The sequence below is a fragment of the Pleurodeles waltl genome, chromosome 9 (assembly GCF_031143425.1).
Source record: "Pleurodeles waltl isolate 20211129_DDA chromosome 9, aPleWal1.hap1.20221129, whole genome shotgun sequence".
In the NCBI taxonomy this organism is placed as follows: Eukaryota; Metazoa; Chordata; class Amphibia; order Caudata; family Salamandridae; genus Pleurodeles; species Pleurodeles waltl.
In genome coordinates this window covers 800,485,207-800,500,562 of record NC_090448.1, presented here as the reverse complement: position 1 = coordinate 800,500,562, position 15,356 = coordinate 800,485,207, and positions in this window count along the sequence as shown.

Sequence of the window (15,356 nt, the reverse complement as noted above, 5' to 3'; positions counted from 1 at the left end):
ATGCATAGCTGGGGGCAAATAACTGAGCCGGCCTTTGGTCCCACCTAGTGCACAACTCACAACATGAGGCAACCCCTGTTGCTGTCATGGTCCCAGCTGTGAGCAGGGCTAGTCATGCCTTAGTCATGCCTTATCCCCCCTTATGAGTGATATCAGAGATGTTGTTATTTTCTTTTCATCACAGTACCAGTTTGAATCATGTTATGCCTTTGAAACCTTGTGTAACTTGGCAACTCAGTTATTAACATAATGGCAGTGTTTAAAGCAGATCTAGACCAATGCTTGTTGTCAAGATACCTTCTGAATACCTTGGCCTCAAACAGGTAATCCAGGAAGCACATGTCAACTGTCTACAAACACCTGGGCCTCACCGAGGTAATCCAGGAAGGACAGGTCAACTGTCGACAACTGCCAGTTCTTTAATTGATCTTCCTAATGGAAAAAAGACAGTTGAGAAACATGTGCAATTACAATAATGACTAATTAGTTCCTCTGTTTTCTACATGTGCTTCCTTGCACCTTGCTTCCTGGTTTGGTCCGGCTATAAAAGTGGGCATTTCAGAATAAATCCTGCTTGGCCTCATTTAACTTGGAAGCAACGCTTGCCTATCTCAAGTCTTTGTCAGCCTTTCTTTCACAGCAGCAGTCCCCTCTTTGCAGTGGCATCCATACCTTCACAGTGACAGGCTTCTCCTCGCAGCAATGCTCTTCCTGAGATCTGACCTAATGTTTTCAATCTTCTCTGCAGTTACCACAGTACCTGTAAAGGGTGGGCAGCTTGCAATTCATTTCTTGCATTGTGGGTTCTTGCGCTGGCAAAAAGACAAGAGTTACTTGAAGTAAGGTAACACAGGTTTTTCTGTTTAATTTGGGATCTTGATCAATGTGGATTAATCAAACTTATCCGAAGCCAGCAATAATATTCAGATCAATCTCGTGACTGAAAAGACATTAGAGAAAAGTTGTATTTCTTGTAATAGCTGCGCCATCCTGGATCTTGGGCTCATAGTTGGTTTCCAATCCGTGTTTTCTTGATCAGAATCTGTTGTTGGTGTTTTAAAGACTTTTGGGTAATTGAGAAATATGATCTGATTGCCATTGCATACGTGCATATGAACCTTGAACTCTTGAGACTCTTGAACTACTGAAAATTTTGAAGTAGTTTTGTGATTAACCCAGTTATTTTCTTGTACATGATCATTCCTGGCTAATTCTCGAATTACAGTGGGGAATATTTCTAGTGAGAATTATTGGTGTCTTGTTTTGACATTAATTAATGCCAGAAATATGTTTTAAAGTATGGTCTAGACCCTTGTATCTGAATAATTCTATTTGACAGTATCCTGAATCCAAAACAAGAATTCAGATTTCCTTTAGTCCAGCAGTGCCCAGAGTAGAGAAATCCAAATATGCAGAAGTCCTGGTATTTCTCTCTTTCACTCTCATTCCAACCCCCTCTCTCCTTGTAAACTCCTAGGCTTGCAGTGTATCCTTTACTGCTGTCCTGTCAGTTCTCATTGAGATTCAGAGATTATTGCCTTTCCATCAGAACCACCTGGAGTTCAGGTGAGGGGCTCACAACAGCTGCACACCAACTTTGGTCATGCACAGCAGGGATGGGACCCATGTAGCCAGACACTGTGCTCAACCAGCTGCTTGTGCCCAATCCCTACAGCACAATACTTTCTACTGTAAACAGCAGGGATAGATGCTGGACCCTATTATGCCACAAGTAGCCAAATCTGTTGCACATTACCAGGTCATGCAATTAAGTGATTGGACTGTGACCTGGCCATGCTCCAACAAGCCCTATGTGTGGTTGTTAGCCAAGTACAGCCATACTGCACTGCATATTATTTTTACTTTTTTTCGAGGATGGCGTAGTTGTATTCACAAATCGTAGGGCACCATGAGGATTTGTGGGGCCCAGAGATGGGCCATTATTTATGAATCCAGCATAGGAGTCACAGGTTCCACATTAATATCTGTTTTTATATTTACTTTATTATTATGTTTTATAAGAGAATGCAAGAAGGAACACTTGTTCAAAGCAGGATCTTTTACTGACCTGTGTACTGATTAGTAATTTGTGCACTGACTTCTCTTTGGAATCCTTGATCTCCACTTTCTTAAGATGTACTGTGTGCTTAAGTGAAGAAGATCAGTCTTTTTCTAGTGCTTTGTTGCATGCGTACTGGATCTGGAAGGTTTGGTACTAATGACTCGATCCTGAGATTCTAAAGGAAAACTGGCTCAACTGCTGAGCTAAGAAATTGAGTCAAAGGCCTTTCAACCTTCTTTGGGGACCTTACTATCAAAGTATCATCACCCCAGAGTGCTTGGAGCCACCTACATACAGGCACAGGAGAAAGAACCCTCATCTGCTGTAATGTCAAGGCCTACACAGATATGAAAAGCCCAGATGTGAACATGCAGCATATAGCAGGTTCACAAGTCTTGAAACTGCATTCACTTGAAGATGTGAGCACAGGTGCACGTGGCCAAATTGTGTTCTCCTGAACAGATGGTTGGTGGTACCGGAGAAAAGGGGATGACTATCACACTGATATCGGCTATTGACTCAGAGCCCTAATCCCTCTTACCTTAGTGTGATATCTTTCATGTCACTTCAGTGTCTAGCGATTCCCTCAGTATTTGTCCTTTTGAGATAATGACCTCAGTGACCTGACCTGTGTAAAGCCAGAGAAAGAAAAAAGTACTCACTGGAAGGTAATCTCCCAGACACAAAACATAAACCTTATTATGTCGGAAGAGTGAGTACTGTGGTACAGAAAACATTGCTCAAAGATTCTTGCCAAATGTATTTAGTTTATTTTTTTTGCCAATTAGAATGAGAAAAATATCTCCTGCCAGGAATCAGAGACAACAAAAGATCAAGACACTCCTCAAAAAGGAGTCAGTACCAGGAGAAACTGATACATGCTTTCTGCAGATGGGCAGAACGAACAAACACTGACTGGGGAGGGTTGGTGTTGCTCAGGTATTGGCCAGGTCTAGTGTCCACATGGCTCTACTACAGAGGTATAATCAAGTTGTATTTTAAATGTTTCTCTTCAACATACTTATGGACCTCTGTGGATCTTGTCCAATATGCATATGTGTAATGAGCCAGTGAATGACACAGACCTTTGCTATACTTAGACCACGTAAACATTTACCTCCTCCTGACCTATTTTCCTCAGGGATGGGCGAGTTTTTTTATTGTGGACATCCTCTTACTCTTGTGAATACAACAAGTCTTACCCAAGATTTGTAAGGTTTTGTGCATGTGGCTTTTTGTATTAAAATAGGGACTTTACAGTCCTTTAAAAGTGTTCAAGTTTTAAGTTTTGGGTTATATTTATCAAGAGGTTGCAGCAGCCTTGCATCACATAGTGTGACGAAAGGCCGACGCAAGCAGTAAGTCAAATTAAAAAAAACGATGCAATTGCACAACTGCATTGTTTTTTAAGGATTGCATGTGGGCAAAAACTATGCTGAATCCAGCTGCATCATGTAGGAATTAATGTATTCAGTGTAAGCGTTCTGTGCAAAATCCAATGCAACTGTAACCCAGTGGTGTTTAACAGTATATCACTGCATCATGAATCGTGGAGTAGCGCAGTGCAATGCTATAAATGCGGCATAATTTTTGGGCATTGGCAACCCAGGTGTAGGAAGTGATGCAGTGGTTGTAGTACAAATTCCTCACCATGCCTGTGTCAAGGATTGCAGACTTGTGGGACCAGGATGGGTACCAAAAGAGCTACTCTCATGGTTGTGGTATGCTACTGCCTTTGCCAGGAGTAAAACAACATAAGTGTGATGGTGGTAGCATACCATGTAATGATCAGTAGTAGTGAACATGACCATTCTACCCTTGGTCACACGAGTGAGGCCTACATGCGCACTTACCTTTTCAAAAGTTCTGCTGCTTGGTGTTCAATTCACCCCTGACCAACATCCGGTTCATCTGGGAGTGTGTGTGCGATAAAATTGCATGCTGAAGGCATGTGCCAGAACAAGACATACACTACACATAGGGTGAGACGTGGAACAGTTTGCACATAGTAAATTAATGTGTGCTGGTAATGTGTGTCAAAAGTGACACATTCTAGTATAGTACAAAAGGACAGAGGTACTGAACATAATGCTCACACTGTGTGTGTGTGTGCTGCATGTGAATATGCTGGTGGTAGCATACTACATGTGGATTGCAGTACTGGGCACTGAATGTGCTGTGACTGTACACTGAGTGCAGACATGTCTGCACATCAACATAACATGGAGGACCTTGCGTTGCTTTGTGGGTAATGCCATGCATATCTGGGGAACACATGAAGAGTAGAAGAATCCCACCAGTCCAGGTTTAATAGTCCAGCAAAGCTGCAAGTTGGGTGAGACAGACAGTGAAGGATAGGAGAGTCAGGCTGTCCCTGTGCATTCCTAAGAGTGTTATGATTCAGTGATAGATCACAAATAAGGGGCCTGGACACATCTCAGGAAGAAAGAGATTGGGCTGAAAAGCGAATCAAAAATAGTGGAGCTACGGGCCCAGGATCAACCTTTTTATTGCACACATGACTGTGGTTGATATCCAGGTGTGTACATTGGTAAATCATCTGAATCCTGAGTGTAATCAATCAGCTATGGAGTTCTGTCTTATTTTGCTGCCCTGCTGCCTACTGTTACCCAGCCTTTGTTAGAAGGACTGCGCATACATCCCTTAAACCTAGAGTGACTCCAAGGTCTAGCTCTCTGGCCTCCTGATCTGAAGTCTCATAAACATAAAAGACTTGCAAGCACCCTGCTTCTTCACCTGGACTTTGGCATCTTTCAGTCTGCCTGTCAAGTGGTTCTACCCATGTCCGGGACACTAGAAAGTGGCCATAATGTGTTTGCTGGAGCAGACGCCACATATCTTCTGCTGAACCAATGCATCACCGCTACTGCGCAGATCTGAATCAGCGCATCACCTCTGTTGTGTGGCCCGGAACCAGTGCATCGCCTCTGTTGTGTGGATCAATGCTGATGCATCACCGCCATTATGTGGCCCTTGGATTGCAACCATGTGGCTACGTGTGTTGGACTATATAGGACACTGTTAGAGAACATATGCACTGCGAAGCTATGTGACTATGTGCGGTACAACATATGGGCCATTGCATAGGTACATTGGATAGCGTCAGACATCGCATTGTTTGGGGGATTGTATTGCATCTCGCATTGTACATTTGTGCAGAAATGCATCAGAAAAAATCAACACAAATGTCATGATCCTGCCTGTCACACCCAGACAATGATGCAGTGGATGTGGCTGCCTACCAAAAAGTGTAAATGTTACTTCCACTTTCTGTTATTGTCTGTTGGTTGGTGCTGGTGGTTTGAGTAGTACTGTACAAGTTTTGAGGAGTTTTTGGCTGTTTCTACTGTAGTCTTTGTCTGTCCCTGCTAATTGTATTTTGTGTAGTTTTTGTGCATAAGTATTGTTTGTTTGTATTTATATTTGTATTGTTGGGCGTTTGTGTAATTTGGGTTAATAGTTATTTAGGCATAGTTAGGGGTTTCAGGGGTGTTTTACTTTTTAGTATTGATTTAATGATTGAGTTAGGGGCATTGTAGCCATGCCTGGGAAAATGTGAGGTAAGAACTTCACAGCGGCAGAGGTTGGTGTGGTGATATGGCTGGTCGTGCACTACCTGTTACAGATGCTGGCTGTCGGCAGAAGATTAAGGCAAAGTGACTGCCCCAAAGATCGCAGGGATCATTGGGAGAGTGTACAGAAGCACATGGCTCAGGTGGCCCATGAAGACCGGACTGTTTTACAGCTAATACATCGTTGGGATGATGCTATATACTGTGAGGCTGATGTGCTAGACCTGCTGGGATTGGAGATCAGAGACCCTGTAGGCATGTATTGATGTACTATGAGCATGTATAAATGTAGATAAATTAGTTAAGGTACATTTCAGTCACAAAATTTAGCTGCAATGTGCTGATGCCTTGTGAAACAGAAGGCAAGAGAGAGTGACACTAGAGGGGAGATATATCAAACTGTCCCACAAAGCAGCACACCTGCAATAAATGCTGTGTTGCGTTACCGTGAGTTAGCACTCTTGATGTGAAGTGATGCAGAGCAGCCCTTTGCCCAAATGATGGTTACTGTTTAGCAATATCCAGCACTGAAGATGGTTTTGGCTTGTCAATGTAGTAGGATTCATAATGTATTGCTTTTTTCCTCACTCATGTGTAACGCAAACACTGCACAATATGTGGGTAAATGTGCCACCAGGGCTAAATTCACAATACATATCATCATCCATTTTCACATGATGTAAGGTATGTCTGTGTGGCATGGCTATTATGTATGTATCAAGGGGCACATTTATATTTGTTACTCCCAGCACAGCATAGCAAGTCACCTTGCTGTACTACACAAAAGTGAAAGAGCAGGAATGCATCATATTTAACATATTACAATGTATTTTTGCTATCTCCTAGCTCAGGAACATGATTGGCTGCTTAGTGCCAATGCTTACACCCTTGTGTCATGGTGCAAGGTGGCCTGCAATGGAGTTGGTCTGCACTTCTTACATCGCATGCATGGAGCATGATTCTGGCATATTATGTGAGACATCTCTGACCTTTTACCTCCAGTCAGGTTAACCCTGCAATGTGACTAGCTGCAGTCCATGTTCTAAAAATGTATAAATATGTGTGTAAGGATGTTGAAATATGCAATTACACTGGTATGTCATAGTGCATAGTTTAGATTTAGAACTGTGTGTAGTTGCACTATTTCTAATGCTTTTTTTCAAACGTTTTGCAGGTTGACATTGCCCATTCACACATGAAGAAATTGACTGCTTCAAGGATCCTGATATGGAAAGTAATGGTCAAGAGTACATGATTGTATCTCTGTGACAAGTGTGCGTGGTCCATGATAGTTGTAACAATGTGATGTGTATGGGGAGCTATTCAACACTCGGCAACAAATCACTCAGAGGCATTTAACAAAATCACCAGGACGTGCCAACAGATTCATTTTGAATTGGCAGGGAGGTATTATATTGTGAACGTATTGTCAATATAGGTGCTGGTAGGTATTTGTAGGAAAGTACCATCTTGCCTGGCATGTTACTCCCATTTTTACTTGTGTGTCAGTTTGTTTTTACCTGTCTTACTGGGATCCTGCTAGCCAGGACCCCAGTGATCATAGTTTGTGGCCTGAATGTATTCCCTGTGTGGTGCCTAACTGTGTCACTGAGGCTCTGCTAACCAGAACCTCAGTGCTTATGTTCTCTCTGTCTTTAAAATTGTCACTGCAGGCTAGTGACCATTTTCATCAATTCTGATTGGCACACTGGAACACCCTTATAATTCCCTAGTAACCGGTACCTAGGTACCTAGGGTATTGGGGTTCCAGGAGATCTCTATGGGCTGCAGCATTTCTTTTCCAACCCATAGGGAGCTCAGACAATTCTTACATAGGACTGCCACTGCAGCCTAAGTGAAATAACATCCACATTATTTCACAGCCATTTTACACTGCCCTTAACTAACTTATAAGTCACCTATATGTCTAACCCTCACTTAGTGAAGGTTAAGTGCAAAGTTACTAAGTGTGAGGGCACCCTGGCACTAGCCAAGGTGCCCCAACATTGTTCAGCGCAATTTCCCCGGACTTTGTGAGTGCGGGGACACAATACACGTGTGCACTACAGATAGGTCAATACCTATATTTAGCTTCACAATGGTAACTCTGAATATGGCCATGTAACATGTCAAAGATCATGGAATTGTCCCCCATGCCAAATCTGGTATTGGGGTGCCAATCCCATGCATCCCCGGGGCTCCAGCATGGACCCCAGGTACTGCCAAACTAGCTCTCTTGGGTTTTCACTGCAGCTACCGCTGCTGCCAACCCACAGACAGGCTTCTGCCCTCCTGGGGTCTGGGCAGCCCAGTCCCAGGAAGGCAGAACAAAGGATTTCCTCTGAGAGAGGGTGTTACACCCTCTCCCTTTGGGAATAGGTGTTAAGGGGTGGGGAGGAGTAGCCTCCCCCAGCCTCTGGAAATGCTTTGAAGGGCACAGATGGTGCCCTCCTTGCATAATCCACTCTACACCAGTTCAGGGATCCCCCAGCCCTGCTCTGACACGAAACTGGACAAAGAAAAGGGGAGTGACCACTCCCCTGTCCATCACCACCCCAGTGGTGGTGTCCAGAGCTCCTCCAGTGTGTTCCAGACCCCTGCCATCTTGAGTGCAGAGGTGTGAGGGCACAGTGGAGGCCTCTGAGTGGCCAGTGCCAGCAGGTGACGTCAGAGACCCCTCCTGATAGGTGCTTACCTGGTTAGGTGGCCAATCCTCTTCTGAGGGCTGTTTAGGGTCTCTCCTGTGGGTTTCTCGTCAGATAACGAATGCAAGAGCTCACCAGAGTTCCTCTGCATCTCTGTCTTCGACTTCTGCCAAGGATCGACCACTGACTGCTCAAGGACTCCTGCAAAACTGCAACAAAGTAGCAAGACGACTACCAGCAACATTGTAGCGCCTAATCCTGCCGGCTTTCTCAACTGTTTCCTGGTGGTGCATGGTCTGAGGGCTGTCTGTCTTCACCCTGCACTGGAAGTCAAGAAGAAATCTCCTGTGGGTCGACGGAATCTTCCCCCTGCTAACACAGGCACCAAACATCTGCATCACTGGTCCTCTGGGTCCCTTCTCATCGTGACGAGCTTGGTCCCTGGAACACAGGAGCTGGATCCAAGTGACCCCAACAGTCCAGTGGTCCTTCTGTCAAAATTTGGTGGAGGGAAGTTCTTGCGTCCCCACGCCAGACAGTAATCCTGTGTACTGTGTGATCTGCAGCTGCTAGGGCTTCTGTGCACTGTTGCAAGGAATCCTTTGTGCACAGCACAGCCCAGGTCCCGAGCACTCTGTCCTGCATTGCTCAACTCACTGAGTTGATCACCGGCTTCGTGGGACCCTACTTTGCAGTATTGAGATGACCACTGTGCTCCGATTCCTTGAATGCCTGTTCAAGTGCTTCTGTGGGTGTTGCCTGCTTCTGCGTGGGCTCTCTGTGTGTTGCTGAGCGCTCCCTCTGTGTCCTCATCCAAGGGGCGACCTCCTGGTCCTTCCTGTGCCCGGGCAGCACCCATTTTCTTCAACTGCGACCTTTGCAGCTAGCAAGGCTTGTTTGTAGTCTTTCTGCGTGGAGATAACTCTGCATCCTCCACCACGCCGTGGGACATCTGTGCAAAGGAGAAAATCCTGGCATCTTCCGTTGTTGCAGAATCTTCAGCTTCTTCCACCCAGAGGCAGCCATTTTGCACCTTCATCCGGGTTTTAGTGGGCTCCTGCCCCACTGGACACTTTTGTGACTCTTGGACTTGGTTTCCTTCCTTTAAAGGTCCTGGGGTCCAGGAATCTGTCTTCAGTGCTTTGCAGTCAGTTGTTGTCTGTGCAGAATCTCCCATCACGACTTTAGTGTGTTTCTGGGGAAGTAGGGTATGGGGTGGGGCATCTTGGACACCCTTAGTGTTTTCTTACACTCCCAGTGACCCTCTACACATTACAGTAGGCCTGGGGTCCCTAAGTGGTTTGCATTCCACTTTCTTAGTACATGGTATGTGTTGCCCCTAAGCCTATTGCATCCTATTGTATTCTACAGTGTTTGCACTACTTTTCTAACTGTTTACTTTCCTGATTTTGATTTGTGTGTATATTTTATGTATTTTACTTACCTCCTAAGGGAGTATATCCTCTGAGATATTTCTGATACATTGTCACTAAAATAAAGTAGCTTTATTTTTAGGAACTGTGAGCATTGTGAATCTTATGATATAGTGCTATATGATATAAGTGGTATAGTAGGGGCTTTGCATGTTTCCTAGTTCAGCCTAAGCTGCTCTGCTATAGCTACTTCTATCAGCCTAAGCTGCTAGAACACTACTAATCTACTAATAAGGGATAACTGGACCTGGCACAAGGTGTAAGTACCATGAGGTACCCACTATAAGCCAGGCCAGCCTCCTACAGTATTACACTACCACACTTGAAATATTGGTCTGTCATACCTATAATATTACATGTGTGTCATGCCGAAAAACATTGTGCTTAGACATTCATAACAGTGTTATCAGGTTAGCCATCACATTGCAACCATTGCATAACAAACAGATGCTGGAAATGTGCATGTCACATCTCACATTTTTGACCTGAGTTATAGCTATTGTGCCTCGGGGTGAATGAGCCTCCCTCAGAAGTGTCAATGTCCGACCTATACAGAAGGGAGTGACAGTGGACTCATTCCACTGATGTCCTAGAGGCTGCCTGGATGTAGGGTAGCTAATGTATTGATCCAAGGTGTGTTTCAAATATTAGCTCTCAGACTGTTTAATACACATTGTGAGGGTAGGTGTCCACAAGGTAGGCATCTTGTGCTATGGCCTAGCAGTTCTAATATGGAAGGCAGCCTACATATCTCAGTCATGCTTATCTGTAGAGCACAGAGTGGCAATCTTATTGTTGTAAACCCTATAAAGTTCCAGTAGGCCTCACTGCATAGATACAATGTAATTGGCCTCAGTGTGGTCAGCAGCATGTATACACTAGATTGTCCATAGATTGGTGTTAGAAATAGGGCCTCTACTTGGCAGAGGTATACACCCTTGTCCAAGTAGGGACCACAGTCCTAGTAAGGGTAAGTACCACGCAATCCAAATTATCCTGTGTCCACCCTCTGGTAGCTTAGCACTGAGCAGTCAGGCTTAACTTAGAAGGCAATGTGCAAAGTATTTGTGCAATAAATCATGCAATAGCGCATTGAAAACACCACAAAAATACACCACACAAGTTTAGAAAAATATAAGATATTTATCAGAGTGAATTAAGGTCAAAACGATCAAGATTTGATAAGTACAAGTTGAAATATCACTGTTGTAATGATGAGAAGAGTCTTAAGTCTTTAAAAAGCAACAAGTGTCTCTTGCAAGGACAAAGTACCTGGTATACATCAAAATTACACGCACGGAGACCACAGAGAAGCAGATACGTGGAAAATGAAGGGTGTGTGTCAAATTTCTGGGTCCACACAGACAATGCGTTGATTCTTTTCCACGCAACAAGGACTTTGCCTTGAATTCCGGTGCGCAGACTTGAATCCTCTTTATGATGCGGGGTCTTTTGACATCCATGGACGATGATTGGAAATCCTGGGCATGCAGAACGAAGTCATAGGTGCTGCGTTGATCTGGTGGGCAGTGCGTTGGAGTTTCTGTCACAGGGCAGGCGCTATGTTGATTCCTCCCGCAGTAAGTCGGGCTGCAGCATTCTGGCTCGGCGATGCGTCAATCCAGTGGGCTGTGCGTCGAAGTTCTGGTCGCAATGCTGGTGCTGCACGGACCTCCACTCGGGGAGCCGGGCTGCATCGTTCCGGTTCAGTGATGCACTGATTCTTTCACCACTAGGCATACTATCCGTTAATTCCGGCAGGCTGTGCGTCGATTTTCGCTGCACAAGGAGTTCCTTTGCAGAGATGAAGTCTTTTTGTCACTGAGACTTCAGAAAACAGGAGGCAAGCTCAGTCCAAGCCCTTGGAGAGCATTTCTCAGGAGAACCAGAGGCCAGCAAGGCAGCAGGGCAACAGCAAGGCAGAAGTCCTTCACAGCAAAGCAGTCCAGGTGAGTCCTTTGGGCAGCCAGGCAGCTCCTCTTGGCAGGTTGCAGAGTCTGGGTCTGGGTCAGAGTATCTGTTCCAGGAAGTGTCTAAGTTGGAAGGGTCAGGTACCCAGTTTATATAACCAAAAGTGCCTTTAAAGTGGTGGAGACTTTAAAGAGTGGTTTTGAAATGCACAAGGTCCCCTTTCAGTACAACCCTGTTTGCTAGGGTCCCAGTAGGGGGTTTGGCAGTCCATTGGGTGAGGGCAGGCCACTATCCTTTGAAATATAAGTGTTAGGCCCTCCACCCTTCCAGCCCAGGAAGACCCATTCAGTATGCAGATGTGTGCAAGTGTGAGTGAGCATCCTGTGTTTCTGGTTTTCTGGGTGAAATGCACAAGGGAGCTGTCAACCAGCCCAGCCCAGACGTGGGTTGGAGACAGGCTGTAAGGCACAGAAGGATTTTAAGTTCAGAGAAATGCACACTTTCTAAAAGTGGCATTTCTAAAAAAGTAATATTAAATCCAACCTCACCAGCCAGCAGGATTTTGTATTACCATTCTGGCCATACTAAATATGACCTGTCTACCCCTTTCTGATCAGAACCTACCACTAAAACAATATATGAGGGTAGCCCTAATGTTAGCCTATGAACGGGGCAGGCCTCACAGTAGTGGAAAACGAATTTAGGAGTTTTCCACTACCTGGACATATAAAACACACAGGTATGTGTCCTGCCTTTTACCTACAGAGCACCCTGCCCTGGGGGTTATCCAGGGCCTACCATGGGTCGACTTATATGACAAAAAGGGGAGTTTCAGGCTTGGTAAGTACTTTTAAATGCCAAGTCGATGTGGCAGTGAAACCACACACAGGCCTTGCAATGGCAGGCCTGAGACATGGTTAAGGGGCTACTTATGTGGGTGGCACAATCATTGCTGCAGGCCCACTAATAGCATTTAATTTACAGGCCCTGGGCACATTCAGTGCACTTTACTAGGGACTTACAAGTAAATTGAATATTCCAATTGGGTACGAGCCAATGTCACCATGTTTTAAGGGAGAGAGCATATGCACTTTAGCAGTGGTTAGCAGTGGTAAAGTGTGCAGAGTCCTTAAACCAGCAAAACAGTGTCAAAAAGTGGATTGAGGCAGGCAAAAAGTTGGGGGTGACCACCCCAAGGCTGTCAGGTCTAACAATTGGCATTTCAATGCCAGCCTCAGGGCCAATATCTTACCTATATGGCATTTATGTCAAGTTTTCATGCAGTGCAATGTGGAAAACCACCTTGCTGCACTGCATGAAAAGGAAAGTGCAGGAATGCACACTGATTCCATGATATAGCACATTACTGTTCTTTCCTACTGGTGGGGTACTTTTGCCTTCCTAGCACCAACACAGGCATCCTGCATCATGGTGCAAGGAGCCCTGCATTGTATGGAACATATTACTTGGCCAAGTGAGGACTGCTGCCTGAATGCACACCCTCCTGAGAGGCTTTCTTCTCTTTTTTGTGTGCTGCAGAAATGTGAAATTAGAATCTTCTACCTGATTTTGGATCACCTGTGGACCTAATGCTTTGTGATATGTCTCCCGGCCTGGCACTAATACTTATTCTGTGGAACCATCAAAATAAATGTGTTGAGGCACCTCCCTCCATCTATGGAATGTCTCTCTACTGCAGAGCAAAGCAAGTCAGCAATGTGCGCTGCCTTGCTTAAGTCAAGATTACTTAAAAAATGCAGTCACACAAGCTGGGCTTGATTACCTTTATACATCTCAAGTGGGTTTTGCCTTGACCTTGCCTCCTCCCTTGCATGATGCAAGATCAACACCAAAAGTGTACATATCTGGGCCATATGTATATATTACCATTGACACATCTGAGTGATCACTGGTATGAGTGAAATGCATGGTTCTATACAGGGAGTGCAGAATTATTAGGCAAATTAGTATTTTGACCACATCATCCTCTTTATGCATGTTGTCTTACTCCAAGCTGTATAGGCTCGAAAGCCTACTACCAATTAAGCATATTAGGTGATGTGCATCTCTGTAATGAGAAGGGGTGTGGTCTAATGACATCAACACCCTATATCAGGTGTGCATAATTATTAGGCAACTTCCTTTTCTTTGGCAAAATGGGTCAAAAGAAGGACTTGACAGGCTCAGAAAAGTAAAAAATAGTGAGATATCTTGCAGAGGGATGCAGCACTCTTAAAATTGCAAAGCTTCTGAAGCGTGATCATCGAACAATCAAGCGTTTCATTCAAAATAGTCAACAGGGTCGCAAGAAGCGTGTGGAAAAACCAAGGCGCAAAATAACTGCCCATGAACTGAGAAAAGTCAAGCGTGCAGCTGCCACGATGCCACTTGCCACCAGTTTGGCCATATTTCAGAGCTGCAACATCACTGGAGTGCCCAAAAGCACAAGGTGTGCAATACTCAGAGACATGGCCAAGGTAAGAAAGGCTGAAAGACGACCACCACTGAACAAGACACACAAGCTGAAACGTCAAGACTGGGCCAATAAATATCTCAAGACTGATTTTTCTAAGGTTTTATGGACTGATGAAATGAGAGTGAGTCTTGATGGGCCAGATGGATGGGCCCGTGGCTGGATTGGTAAAGGGCAGAGAGCTCCAGTCCGACTCAGACGCCAGCAAGGTGGAGGTGGAGTACTGGTTTGGGCTGGTATCATCAAAGATGAGCTTGTGGGGCCTTTTCGGGTTGAGGATGGAGTCAAGCTCAACTCCCAGTCCTACTGCCAGTTCCTGGAAGACACCTTCTTCAAGCAGTGGTACAGGAAGAAGTCTGCATCCTTCAAGAAAAACATGATTTTCATGCAGGACAATGCTCCATCACACGCGTCCAAGTACTCCACAGCGTGGCTGGCAAGAAAGGGTATAAAAGAAGGAAATCTAATGACATGGCCTCCTTGTTCACCTGATCTGAACCCCATTGAGAACCTGTGGTCCATCATCAAATGTGAGATTTACAAGGAGGGAAAACAGTACACCTCTCTGAACAGTGTCTGGGAGGCTGTGGTTGCTGCTGCACGCAATGTTGATGGTGAACAGATCAAAACACTGACAGAATCCATGGATGGCAGGCTTTTGAGTGTCCTTGCAAAGAAAGGTGGCTATATTGGTCACTGATTTGTTTTTGTTTTGTTTTTGAATGTCAGAAATGTATATTTGTGAATGTTGAGATGTTATATTGGTTTCACTGGTAATAATAAATAATTGAAATGGGTATATATTTTTTTTTTGTTAAGTTGCCTAATAATTATGCACAGTAATAGTCACCTGCACACACAGATATCCCCCTAACATAGCTAAAACTAAAAACAAACTAAAAACTACTTCCAAAAATATTCAGCTTTGATATTAATGAGTTTTTTGGGTTCATTGAGAACATGGTTGTTGTTCAATAATAACATTAATCCTCAAAAATACAACTTGCCTAATAATTCTGCACTCCCTGTATTGTGACTAACTAGATATTTTGTACACCTACACTGACCTTAATTGGGCCAGTTTGACATATTGTATTTGGAAAAGTACTTGTAGTGAAGGTATATTGTAGATTTCACTATCCCAGGATTAGGTGTAAGTATTTCATAAAAATGTCAGACACAATTTGTGAAATGTAATGTACATATGAAACTTGCCCTAATATGAGGCCCAATATACCC